This window comes from Solenopsis invicta, chromosome 2, assembly GCF_016802725.1.
Source record: "Solenopsis invicta isolate M01_SB chromosome 2, UNIL_Sinv_3.0, whole genome shotgun sequence".
Lineage (NCBI taxonomy): Eukaryota > Metazoa > Arthropoda > Insecta > Hymenoptera > Formicidae > Solenopsis > Solenopsis invicta.
In genome coordinates, this window is record NC_052665.1 from 20,386,875 (window position 1) to 20,399,248 (window position 12,374).

At 28.2% G+C, this 12,374-nt stretch overlaps 1 protein-coding gene and 1 long non-coding RNA gene across 4 annotated transcripts in view; one reads left to right on the top strand and one right to left on the bottom strand.

Moving 5' to 3' along the window:
- Positions 1–3,019, bottom strand: part of LOC105207374 (cordon-bleu protein-like 1) — a 245,652-nt gene extending 242,633 nt beyond the window's left edge. Inside the window, exon 1 of one of the 2 annotated variants that reach the window (XM_039445739.1) lies at positions 2,559–3,019. The gene's annotated coding sequence lies outside the window, so the exon portion shown is untranslated. The remainder of the gene's footprint in view (positions 1–2,558) is intronic. The other variant, XM_039445736.1, reaches the window with a different exon arrangement.
- A 7,721-nt stretch (positions 3,020–10,740) lies between these two features.
- On the top strand, positions 10,741–11,820 carry LOC113005750. Of its 2 annotated transcripts, XR_005574201.1 has the most exons (3): positions 10,764–10,852; positions 10,932–11,075; positions 11,511–11,820. It is a non-coding gene; the product is annotated as an uncharacterized LOC113005750 (long non-coding RNA). The 2 variants fall into 2 exon arrangements; XR_003269579.2 differs by having other exon boundaries at positions 10,741–11,075.
- The last annotated feature ends 554 nt before the right edge of the window (positions 11,821–12,374 follow it).

Here is a 12,374-nt window from a genome sequence, read left to right on the forward strand (position 1 = left end):
TCATGCAAACAAATTATTTTCTGATAGTTCACTCTTTATTTGTTTGTATGTACGCTAATATATTTTGTGAGCAACAAATTCTGACATTTTTGTGTTCAATTTCTGTGCTATGATATACATATAAACCCGATAATTTAATACATAAATTAATTTTTCTTTAGCAAAACACCATTTAAACGAAAACTAAAAGAGCAATAAATATTTGTCTTTGGCAATTTGTCAGCAATAAATGAGTACCAAATAAAAAAAATTAGTTGTAATTGATTCTGCTTACTTTATTTCGCTAACTTATAAGTAGCGAAATAAAGTTATATAAACTTGCACAAACATCATAGGTCTTGAAAAACTTTTTTTTCAAAGCAACTTTTCGGTCTTAAATTATTTGGCCTCAAATTCGGACACACACAAAAACAGTAAAAAACGTTTCGGATTAAATAATTATAACTATAAAATTATATTCCTAAATGTAGAAAGAGTATACATATAAGAGTATCAATCTTTCAAACTTTTTGGAGGTCAAAAACCTTAGACAAACATAACGTATGCTAACAATCCACAATATCTAACTAACAATAAGCAGTGAAATTCAGCGATGTCTGCGAAGCATTAAGTTAACACTAAAAGTACCAACACTTCTTACTCACTAAAGTATCAAGTAAATTACTGTAAAAATAAAAAGATTAAAAATCAAATACTTTAATAAAAATAACATGATTATTAAAAAGTCAATAAAATTCAAAATTTTGTATTTTATAACACAGAAAATATAATATCAATATAAAAAATATAAATAATGAGTAAGGATCGCTCAGTACTTCTAATATTAAAATGTGTCAAAAGCTGAAAAAATTTGACATATTCTTCAAAATATGTTTTTTTGAACATTATTTCTACGATGAAAAGTGATGATATACAATCGCATTCTATAAATATATCGCATTCTATAAATTTATCATGTTTCATCGAAGTGTGAGAAATATTGTAAATATTTATTAAGAGTCGTCAAAATAAATGCAATTCATCTGAAAGTTTTCTTCAAAATATCTGAAAATATGTATATTAAAGAGTATGCACGTACGTGTATATGTATGTATCTAGGAATTTGCAAAATTGTTGCAAAAAAGTTCGAAGGTCAAATTTGACGAATGGATAACGAAATAAATACAGAAACATCAAATAAATGTAAACCTCTCGTGATCAAATGATTTATATAACATTATATAGTAGTATTGTAACAATAAATACTTTACTTGAGAAAGAAAGTAGTACAACTATTAATAAAAAAACTTTTAATTTATTGAACATTATTGTATTATGTCATTGACGACGAATACTAATCTAGATTGCCGAAGTAATCGAATCAAATCGTAATAAATAACACTTATCAGCTATTTACAACGGAATAAATCAAGACAAGTTTTTTGAATGTCGATTCAAATCTCTGTGATATATAAATATCTAAAAATTCCTATCATTCCGTATAATTGTAATAATTTTTATTTAGCTCAAAAATGCTGGTGCATTTATTCATTTCTCTGCATATTATTTTCAAGTATATTATTTTTACCAATTGTGTAAAAAGTATAAAATAAATATATAATTGTTTATGTAACACAATAATATTGTAATACACAAATAACAATATTGTAATTTATTTTAAATATATAAAATATTAATGCAAATAATATGTAATCATTTTTCAACTTCAGGATATATTAAAGAACTGCTTATTATTTTCAATACAAAGTCAATAATAAAGCACTTAAAAAACTTGAAAAGTATTAACTCTTAATACGTCGTTTAGATAAGTGATTAATCTTATTTTATTGCTATTTTGCTGATACAGCAAGTGAAAGAAATAACTATCTATTTTTCAACGTATTTATTTTACATATAAGATCGTGACGTATCTCTTTTGTACGTGCTTATATCTCAAAATGTTTGTAACGTTTTATACGGAATGAAATAATTGTCAATAATTTCTATGTCATTTTTTTACCCAACGTAATATTATAGAATTACATTATTATTTGCCATAATTGGCAATGTATAAATTTTATATAAAAAAATAATATTAGTCTTTGTTAACCTTCTCACAAAAATTTTAAATTTCTATCTAAATTTTAGAATTCTTTAAAATTTTTGAATATTTTTATAAGGTTATCAGGAAACTTCCAAGATTTCGTACACGAATTGAAAAATCTACATTCTTTAAAAATGTTGAAAAATCTAATTTTTTCTTGGAATCTATATATATATGTGTGAAATATTCTGAAGTAATTTAAAATTTTTAGGCCTTTTCATTCTATAATTTTCGAAGAAAATTATAAATCTGAAGAAAATTAACTTTTCAGAAATCTTTACAAGTTTAAAATATGAAAAATTCTTGAAAAATATGTGATGAGAATTTTTTTCATAAAGAATATAAGGAAGGAATTATTCCATACACCTTTTACTTTCAGTACATTGACAATGTTTATAACAATATTTTTAACAAAAGATTACAAGGTTTTCCAAACATAATATGTGTTTCCTCAAACGAAATTCTACAATCTTACCTTGAAATCAAAATTGCATCACTATCTTATCATTTGTAGACATCTCTAAATGATGTGAATTTGATCACCACAAATGCCACAATTGTGTCATTTGTGTCATTGCTCCTCGGTAACAAGCGCGACTGGTTGTAACAAATAGTTTTTAAATGGTCACGCGCATTTCCGGCGAAACAGCTAGAACTTCACAAGGAGTAATCAGAACAAACACTTCTCATCGTCTCTTTGTCGATTACGCAACGCGACTACGCGACACCACACTACACAATGATCTGCGATTTTAACGATTACGCGGACTTTATCGCAAATGAAAAACACGGCACGGCGGCTTATCGTACGCACTCACCGAAAATCCACAACAAAACTAACTGCGCGAACTGTCGCTCCGCAACTGACCGACAGAAAGGTAACGGCTTTCGCGCCGGAACACTTCGGCAATTTTCGCCTCTCTCACCGCTCGCCGTTGCCGACCGGTCGCTCAACACTTCCCGTCGCGTCTTCGGCCACATTCGCTACCGTTCGGCCGCACTCGACCGTCAGTGAGGGAAGCATGGACAAATTATCTACTCAATGCGATTCTGGTTATTCTGGATTTGATGAGCATAATACAAGAACATAATATATTTAATAAAAATTTATTTTTTTATAGACTATCAGAAAACAATCCAATAAATTAAAGCATGTAAGAAAAAGCATATAATGCTATTGATTTTACACGTACACAAATGCATACAATCTATACATGAATATAATTTATACGTATAGGAATGGCAAGTAATATGTTACCAATAACGAATTACCATTACTTTTACATTTTTACAATAACGATTTGAATGTTACAGTTTTTCATAATGATAACGTCAAGGAACAGTTACTTTTGGTAGATAACTCTATAATAGAAACTCTAATGATATCGTACTAATACTTTTAAAAAAAATACGTATGTTCTAGAACTAGAAGAACTATTCTAGAACCTAAGAAAACATTTTTCATATATAATTATAAAAAAACATATTATAAATAATTATGCATAATTATATGTAATTATATATAATTTTATATAATTATATATTTTTTAATATATATGGACATATTTGATATATAATTATATATAAAATAAATTATAAAATTATATATAAAATATTTTTTCCCAGAAATATTTGTACGATTACGTGCTGTTCATATAAGAAAATTTTTTATTCAACATCAAAAATTACAGAAACATTACGTAAAGTTTATATTAAAGCATTGTAATATTATATGGTAGTAGCAAAATGTTCGACAATGTTATTACAAGTTTGCATTAAAATTTCCGCTCTTAGAAATATTACGATGTATGACTATGCTAATGTTACGATACAATGTATTTGTTATGTTTAAAAAATTAAAATTTGTTACAAACAGATACGTAAAACACTTCAAATTTAATAGATAGACTTTGAAAATATATAAAGATTTAAAAGAAGTAAGAAAAACTCGTTACAATTGTATAAGTTTACAATAATTTTGTATTCGAAAATCGAATGAAAAAGATTATAAATTCACGCAACTGTAAAAAGTTTTTTCTTATTTTGCTTAAAAATCTTCAAACATTCTTGAAGTTTCAAATTCTTAAAATTCTGCATATTAGAAAATTATTACTAAATTTTTATATAAATTTTTATATAAAAATGAAAACTATCACACAATGTTCTATCATGTAATATACATCGTTATTTTATTTTATTTGTTGACATACATAAAGCAATAAACTTTAATATTATTAATGAATAAATTTTATATTGAGTAAAATGTATATTGAGTATACACACGGCGTTATAAATGCCTTCTCATATGAAATTACACGCATATCGGAGCATACTTTACATGCGTTTTAATACATGTATATTTTATAGAATTTTATAATATTTGTACACAACTTTGCTGGAACATTTCGTCGAAATATTCATATTGTACGTTTCTGAAATATATCTGCAATGTTATATTGCAGCTTGCAATGTTGCAATGTTACTGAAACAGTATGGGCTATACCATTACTCTGCGTTACTTATTGCAAGAAGTATTAGCTCGGTAAAAAATTTTTTAAACATAATCATATTTAATTATATAAAATTATATAAAAAATATATAATTATATATATTCCATTATATATTTACATATATTTATTTAAAATTTTATATAATTTTATATACTGAAAGAAAAGTTACTAAATTTTAATAAATACTTATTTATTAGAATGGTAGGGTAAAGTTGCTTATTATGAGATACCTTTTTCAAAGGCTTATAATTTATTTAATTTGTAGCATTAACTCCTATTTTTATAATCAAATTGTAAAAATATAGTAAATATATTTAAGTTTTATCGCCAAAAATTAGCATGCGGTAATACTTTGTTGTATATAAAATTTTTTATTAAAATTGCCGATTTTGCTAATTCAAAGAAAGGGTTCCTAATATGAAACACAAAAATTTTTTTTGAGATAGGACTAGATTGAAATTACCCATACAGCACAGAAAATTCCAGCAACATTGCAGCAATGTTGCAATGTTGCAGATTGCAATGCAATATTACGGAAACATTGCAGAAACATAAATTAACAATATGCCTGCAACATTGCATTGCATATGTCAGTAATATTCTGGAAACATTGCAATATCATAATTTTTTAATAAAGTAGTGGCAATAAAAAGCCAAAACAAAATATTCGCGTATAATAATATATTAATTTAATTCACCCATAATTATTCATCCGCATTTAGCAAATTAAGATCGGGCGACATTATTAAATTTTCCGCTGAATCTCTACATTCTCTAACAATACAACCGTCCATCGACTGTATATCGACAACTGTATATCGACTGTAAGTCGACTCATCCAAATCAAGCTTTCAAAGTTGACTGCAAGTCGACTTTGCATAGACGTCTACAGACATCTTTCAAATGTTGACTCTAACATGTCTAGAAAAAAGAATGCGGTCCCGTGGCGCTGTGTGCATCAAAGTATTGTTAAGAAACATAAATATTTATAACAAAGTATTCAAAGACTCTCAAGATTTAACACAAAATAAACAGCTAAAACAAGGTAGTGAGAGTCAGCGCGGGTATAAGAGCGCAAAACACAATCAGTGTTCAAATAGTTATTTATTCATAATGAATTATAAGTACGAACGTTTCGGCTCTCTTTGGAGCCCTTTTCAGCGAAATTATAAAAAGAAAAAAATTATTTTAATTGTCATCTTCAACGCAATTACAAGTGAAAGCTATTCTAATCGTCATCAGTCCGTTACCGGGAATTAAATGAGTTACCAACGGTTTGCCAAATCCGCCGTGGAAGCATTGCCCGTTGTCGTGTCAGTGAAATTGACAATTTTCTAAACAACCATCGTGTGCTTAGATAGCTGACATTACTATAATTGTTTTTTTTTTAATTTTTTAAAAAATATGTGACTCACCCATTGGCACTAATGATGACTAGTAAAGCGTTGGATAACTTTGTCCATAGGAAGCGAAATTCGCCTGTCAAAGTATACGTTTGAGTTTTCTGTAATGCCGTGTGCTTACTATCTCACGCAATAACGTAATTTGATAATTCTGACCAAATCTTCGTTCAAACATTCTACCATCGCCGAGGAAGTTAAATAAACGAGAGAGAGCAAACAATAATAGATACATAGATACGTAAATATGAACGGAGAAATCATTTGATACAAAACAAAATAAATTAGCGGACAACAATTAACAATGTCAGAATTATCAAATTAAAAATAAAATTACAGACTTAACGTGAATTGGAGGCAAAGAGATTAATATAATTAAAATCAACGTGGTGAATTAGCGGTGAGACGACTGTTGCTAGTAAATAAAACTTATCTGTTACAGTCTTTTTAACAGTGAGAGGTATGCGTGATGTAGAAATTCGGTATCCCTTTGTAAATTGAGGCTATTTGTTTGTAATTGGATGTGTTGTTTGTAATAGGATTTTCGATGTTAACCGCTTGTCCAAAACTCGCTCGTTATCCAAGATTTTAATATTCTCCCAGTCAAAGTCGTGATTAAGATTAATTCTGTGTTCCGTGATGACCGAATGGTTGTTCGCATTACGTCTAATATCATTGCAATATTCTATGGCTCTTGTTTTTAATCTCCTGCTAGTTTGTCCTATATAGGACGCATCGCAGTCTTTGCACATGATCTTATACACTACATTTTTCTTAAGATTATTCGGGAGAACGTCTTTATGAACTTTAATGAATTTGCTCAATTTATTGAGACTAAAGGAAGCCAGATTTATGTTGAATTTGTTCGTGAAATATTTGAACTTGTCAGAAATTGTAGGAACATATGGCAATAAGAACCATGGAGATTTTTTATTTTTTGTGTCGGTATCATTGTTAGTGTCTGTATGTTTGCTTTGATTAATTAAATGTTTTATGCGGCTATTAATTGTCTCAAAAATAAGTCCAGCAGGATAGTCATTCATAAAAAGGGTATTTACGATAAGCTCAAGATTCTTTCTGTGGAATTTAGGATCTGACAATAAAAATGCTCTGTGATAAAGGGTGAGCTGATAAAAAGTTCAGGTATCTCCCTGAAAATGTGGGTTTATGATACCAATCAAAAATTAAGGAATCTTCGTATTTTATCATAGTGTTATCTAGAAAGTTTATTTTATTACCCCCTATTTCCAATGTAAAATGCATCCGCGGGTGAAAGGAATTGAACGTACTTAAAGTAAGATCAATTAAATTATCTGGGACAGCCATCACTATGTCATCCACATATCTAAAATAAAGAGGTAGTTGTATTCCAATTTTGTTTAAAGCCTAGTGTTCAAGGTCTTGCATGACGAGGTCTGCTATAACGGGTGACAACGGAGAACCCGTTGGGGTACCAAATTTCTGTTTATAAAATTCATTTCCAAAGCTAAAATAAGTTGAATCTAAAACAAATTTTACCGCTGTTAAAAATTCTTGTTCAGGAATGTTACAAGATTCACTAAGAAACATCCACCTAGTAGAGATGCTTGTTAAAGCTAAGTCTATGGGGATGTTCGTGAACAGTGATATAACATCCAACGAAATCAACCTGTAATCAGGACCTAGATGTCTGCCCTTCAATTTTTTAACTAATTGAAAACTGTTGCTAATCTTACTTGAAGGCTCCGGAATGTTTTTTGAAATAATCTCATGCAGCAAAGTGGCTAAACCATATAGAGGGCTATCAATTGACGACACTATTATTCTATATGGAATTCCGGGTTTGTGAACCTTCGGGAGACTGTATGCCCTTGAGAGATTGCCGTCGCTGCAATGAGCTTTTTTATAAGCAGACTCCGTGATGTATTTATTTTTCTTCCACCTCATCAACAACTCATGAGCGCCTCTGGTCAAGGAACTAGTCGGATCTTTTTTAATATTTTGATATGTGTCCCGATCTTGGAGCATTAGTAACATTTTTTGTTTGTAACTTTCCCTATCGAGAGCGACGGTGATGTTCCCCTTGTCCGCTTTAGTGAAAGCTTTCACTTGTAATTGCGTTGAAGATGACGATTAAAATAATTTTTTTCTTTTTGTAATTTCGCTGAAGAGGGCTCCAAAGAGAGCCGAAACGTTCGTTACTTATAATTAATTATGAATAAATAACTATTTGAATACTGATTGTGTTTTGCGCTCTTATACCCGCGCTGACTCTCACTAGCCTGTTTTAGCTGTTTATTTTGTGATAAATATTTATATCAATAGACGAAATAGGTCCATATATGAAGAAACCTCGATCTACAGCCCAATAAACAATATTTTTAATTGTTTTTTTAATAAAAATTTTTTTATATTTAATTTAATTATTGTATTATATTGATATATATTTTTTAATTGCATCTTATTTAAACAAATAACAGAAAAGTTATTCCAGATGCTATTCTGTATTTGCAAAATTAGTAAAAAATAATATAATTTTATATTTATTTATATAAATATTGTGCTTTAATTATACACATTTCATTTTTTTTTATAACGTATATTGACCTGATCTACAAGTTATAAACATATATCAGCATAAAGATGTTCACAGGTCATCAGTTCGCAGTGATCACGGAAGTCAAGCAACGTTCACCGGAGTCGCGACTTGGATGGGTGACCGCTTGGAAATTTCCGAAAAAAATATTTCCAAAATTTTTTTTTTCAAAAAATGTTTTTTAAAATGTTACATAAATATTGTTTTGTTCATTGGAATTATGTGGTGTATGGGTAGGTTCCAGACTCAAAATCTAGTTGACTAATCAAATAGCTCTTTTGATACTCAAAAACTTTTGTACGTAACATTTTCCTCTATAATCTATTCTCTCAGAGATATTTTAAAGTCTTAGTGCTAACGCCGAAAGCCATTTTCAAGCCTCATAATTCAAAAGTCCACAATGAAGAACTTTATTATAGCATTTTGGAAAGCTCTCGAAGAGAGCAATAATATAAAATAATGGGGATTTTTGAGTCTATAATTAAACTAATCATGTCATTCCGTATTTACTCTATCACTGCATGCAGAATATATTATTAAATATATTTGTTTATTTTATAATAAACAAGGTTTAAAGAGTCATCTCAATAAATCTTGACATGCAATTAAAAAAATTGTTTTTTTAACGACTGCACACATGATCTAATACTGAATTTTCTACTAAATAGATTTTTACTAAATAGATTTCTACTAAATAGGTTTCACCCTAAGAGTAATAAGTTTATGATGGTACCAACACCACGCGTTTATTAATGTAGCAGAAATCTCTACGCCATATTAGAAACCTATCTCATAATGGGCAACTTAATCTTGCTAATAAAATATTTATTAAATGTATATACATATATATTTATTTAGAAAACCACTAATTCAGTTTTAGTACTGGTTTTTCTTATGAAGTAAATATATTTATGTACCGTAAGTAAATATTTCATTAGTAGCGGAAGGACGGCGGTTGCGGAATATATCTGGAGTGGTGGCACAGCATAATATTTTGTATAATTCGCGTTAAATTCTAAAAGCAATCGTTAAAATTACTTTGTTATAGTATATTTAGACATTGTACGATGATCATTCATATTTACTTCTTATAAAAGCTGAATTTCAGTTTTGCTGATAGCAGACATTTTTATACATTATACTCTCTACGTAATTTTGAAAAGTATGTTACACATTAATTTTTTAACTTGAAGGTACACACACTAAACATGAAACATGTATGTAATATTTCGACTTGTTTCATTCTGATTTCAAATGAAACATTTTATATAAACATTTATGACACAATTCATGAACATTGCAATTAAAACATTTCATAACGTCTTATATCATAAATATTTCAAATGAAACGTTATATTTGTATATATTTATAAAACAATTCGTTAACGTTGCAGTTGAAATATTTCATAACGTCTTATATGTATCATAAATATTTCAAATGAAACATTTTATATATATATATTTATGACACAATTCATTAACGTTGCAATTGAAACATTTCATAACGTCTTATATCATAAATATTTCAAATAAAACGTTTTATATACATATTTATTACACAATTCATGAACGTTGCAATTAAAACATTTCATAACGTCTTATATCATAAATATTTCAAATGAAATGTTTTATATATATATATATTTATGACACAATTCATTAACGTTGCAATTGAAACATTTCATAACGTCTTATATCATAAATATTTCAAATAAAACGTTTTATATACATATTTATGACACAATTCATTAACGTTGCAATTGAAACATTTCATAACGTCTTATATCATAAATATTTCAAATGAAACGTTTTATGTATACATTTGTGACACAATTCATTAATGTTGCAATTGAAATATTTTGTAACAATTGAGTCAATTGACCAATCAATTTCCTTATGCATATGGTTTTGCAGTTATGCAAGTTGTCTAGCTAAGTTCTTACGACACGATTATTACAATTAAAGATATTAGTTTTAAATTAACTTATATAAAATAAAAATAATTATATATCCATATAATATACATGTCTAAAAGATAATTTTTTATGTCATCTTTATTTTGAATCAATTATTTAATATTGTAAGATAACATCTTAAACGCACTCATTGTATTACTTTAGTTCAGTATTTCCCGCGTTATATGTTTGCGCCTCTGAACCACGTGATGTTATTCTGTGCTGTGATTTATCTCGTGCTCATGCTTTCAGCTTATTGCCTCGCATGGTTTACAGCTTAGCCACTCGAGAAAGAAGAAGCCGGCTAACGACATTCTCTATTCTCTCCGTACGCAGCATGCGGTATATGAGCTTTGACGAGTGTATAAATAAAATTTTCTTTTAATGGTATTTGATTCCTTGCGTAGTTTCCGTAGTCTTTTTCACCACTCCTATACAACGGATAATCTTGACATACGGAACATCCCGCTGTATAACGATATTGCAGCAAATCCCCGGTTTTCCTTCCTGTTCTGCAAGCTGATTTTCTAGTTCTTTTGCCTGACAATATGGTACATATACAAATATTATATTTTAATAAAAGTATTTACAATCAATATATATTTTTATCTTAGCATTTGCAAGCAATTGAGTAAATCTACAGTGAATCGATTTTTAGGTTAAGTTTCAATATTAAAGTTATGAATCAATATAAACATTAATTACATTTATGTTCATTTCTACCAGTGTAGATTATAGTAACTTTGATCTCGGTTTAACTTATTCTTATCTTCATTTAATTCTTAGAACTAGAAAAAGATAATGAATTAGTTAAACTGAGATCGAAGTTAGTCTACATTGATGAAATGGACATTATATTTGTTCATTTGATTATTCGTCTTCTTTTGTATGCTTTGCCTCTTTTCTAAAAAAAAAAGTTATTTTTTAATAACCTCGCACCTTTATTATTATTTTGTAATATTTGTAATATATATTTTTATTTATAGGCATCAGAAAGAAAGAAGAAAGACTTATCAAAGGTTACAAATAGACATTTCCGTAGAATTATATTGGATGAATATAATAAGACTAGAGGACGAATATATCACAGTTTTAAAAGAACACATAATATTTCTGACACTTCTGAAAATACATCATACTGCATCTAATGGCATAAATAATATTAATGATCACAATAATAGTCATATAACTAATGTTAATCCTAATAATCTTTATGTATATTAACGTATCAAGATTATAACATATTAATATTGAAAAAGATGTGTTTGAAACAAAGAATAAAATTAGTTTTGCAGATGAACTAGCTCAATGGATTATTACTAATAATATCTCACATAATAGTACAAATGAACTATTATCAATAATGAGATCAGAAAATGTATCTGTTCCTAAAGATTGTAGAACTTTATTAAACACTCCTAAATTCTCTGATAATATTGTCAATATGCCACCTGGTGCATATATTCATTTTGGTATTGAGAAAGGTATATTACATCAGAAAACACTGCCACAAAATTTAGATGTTCTTCCATTAATGATCAATATTGATAGATTACCATTGTGTAAATCATCAAATAGTCAATTTTGGCCTATTTTAATGTCAATCGACTTAATCGAAATTTCAGAACCTTTTATTGTAGGCGTTTATCATGGAACAAAAAAACCAGAATCAATAATAACTTTTTTAAATTTATTTGTTGAGAAATATTTATTATTAAAAAACAATGGTATTATTATAAATAATAAATTAATTAATTTGGAATTAAAAAAAATTATTTGTGATGCACCTGCTACATCATTTGTACTTGCAACAAAATATCACTCAGGATATTTTGGATGTAATAAACCCA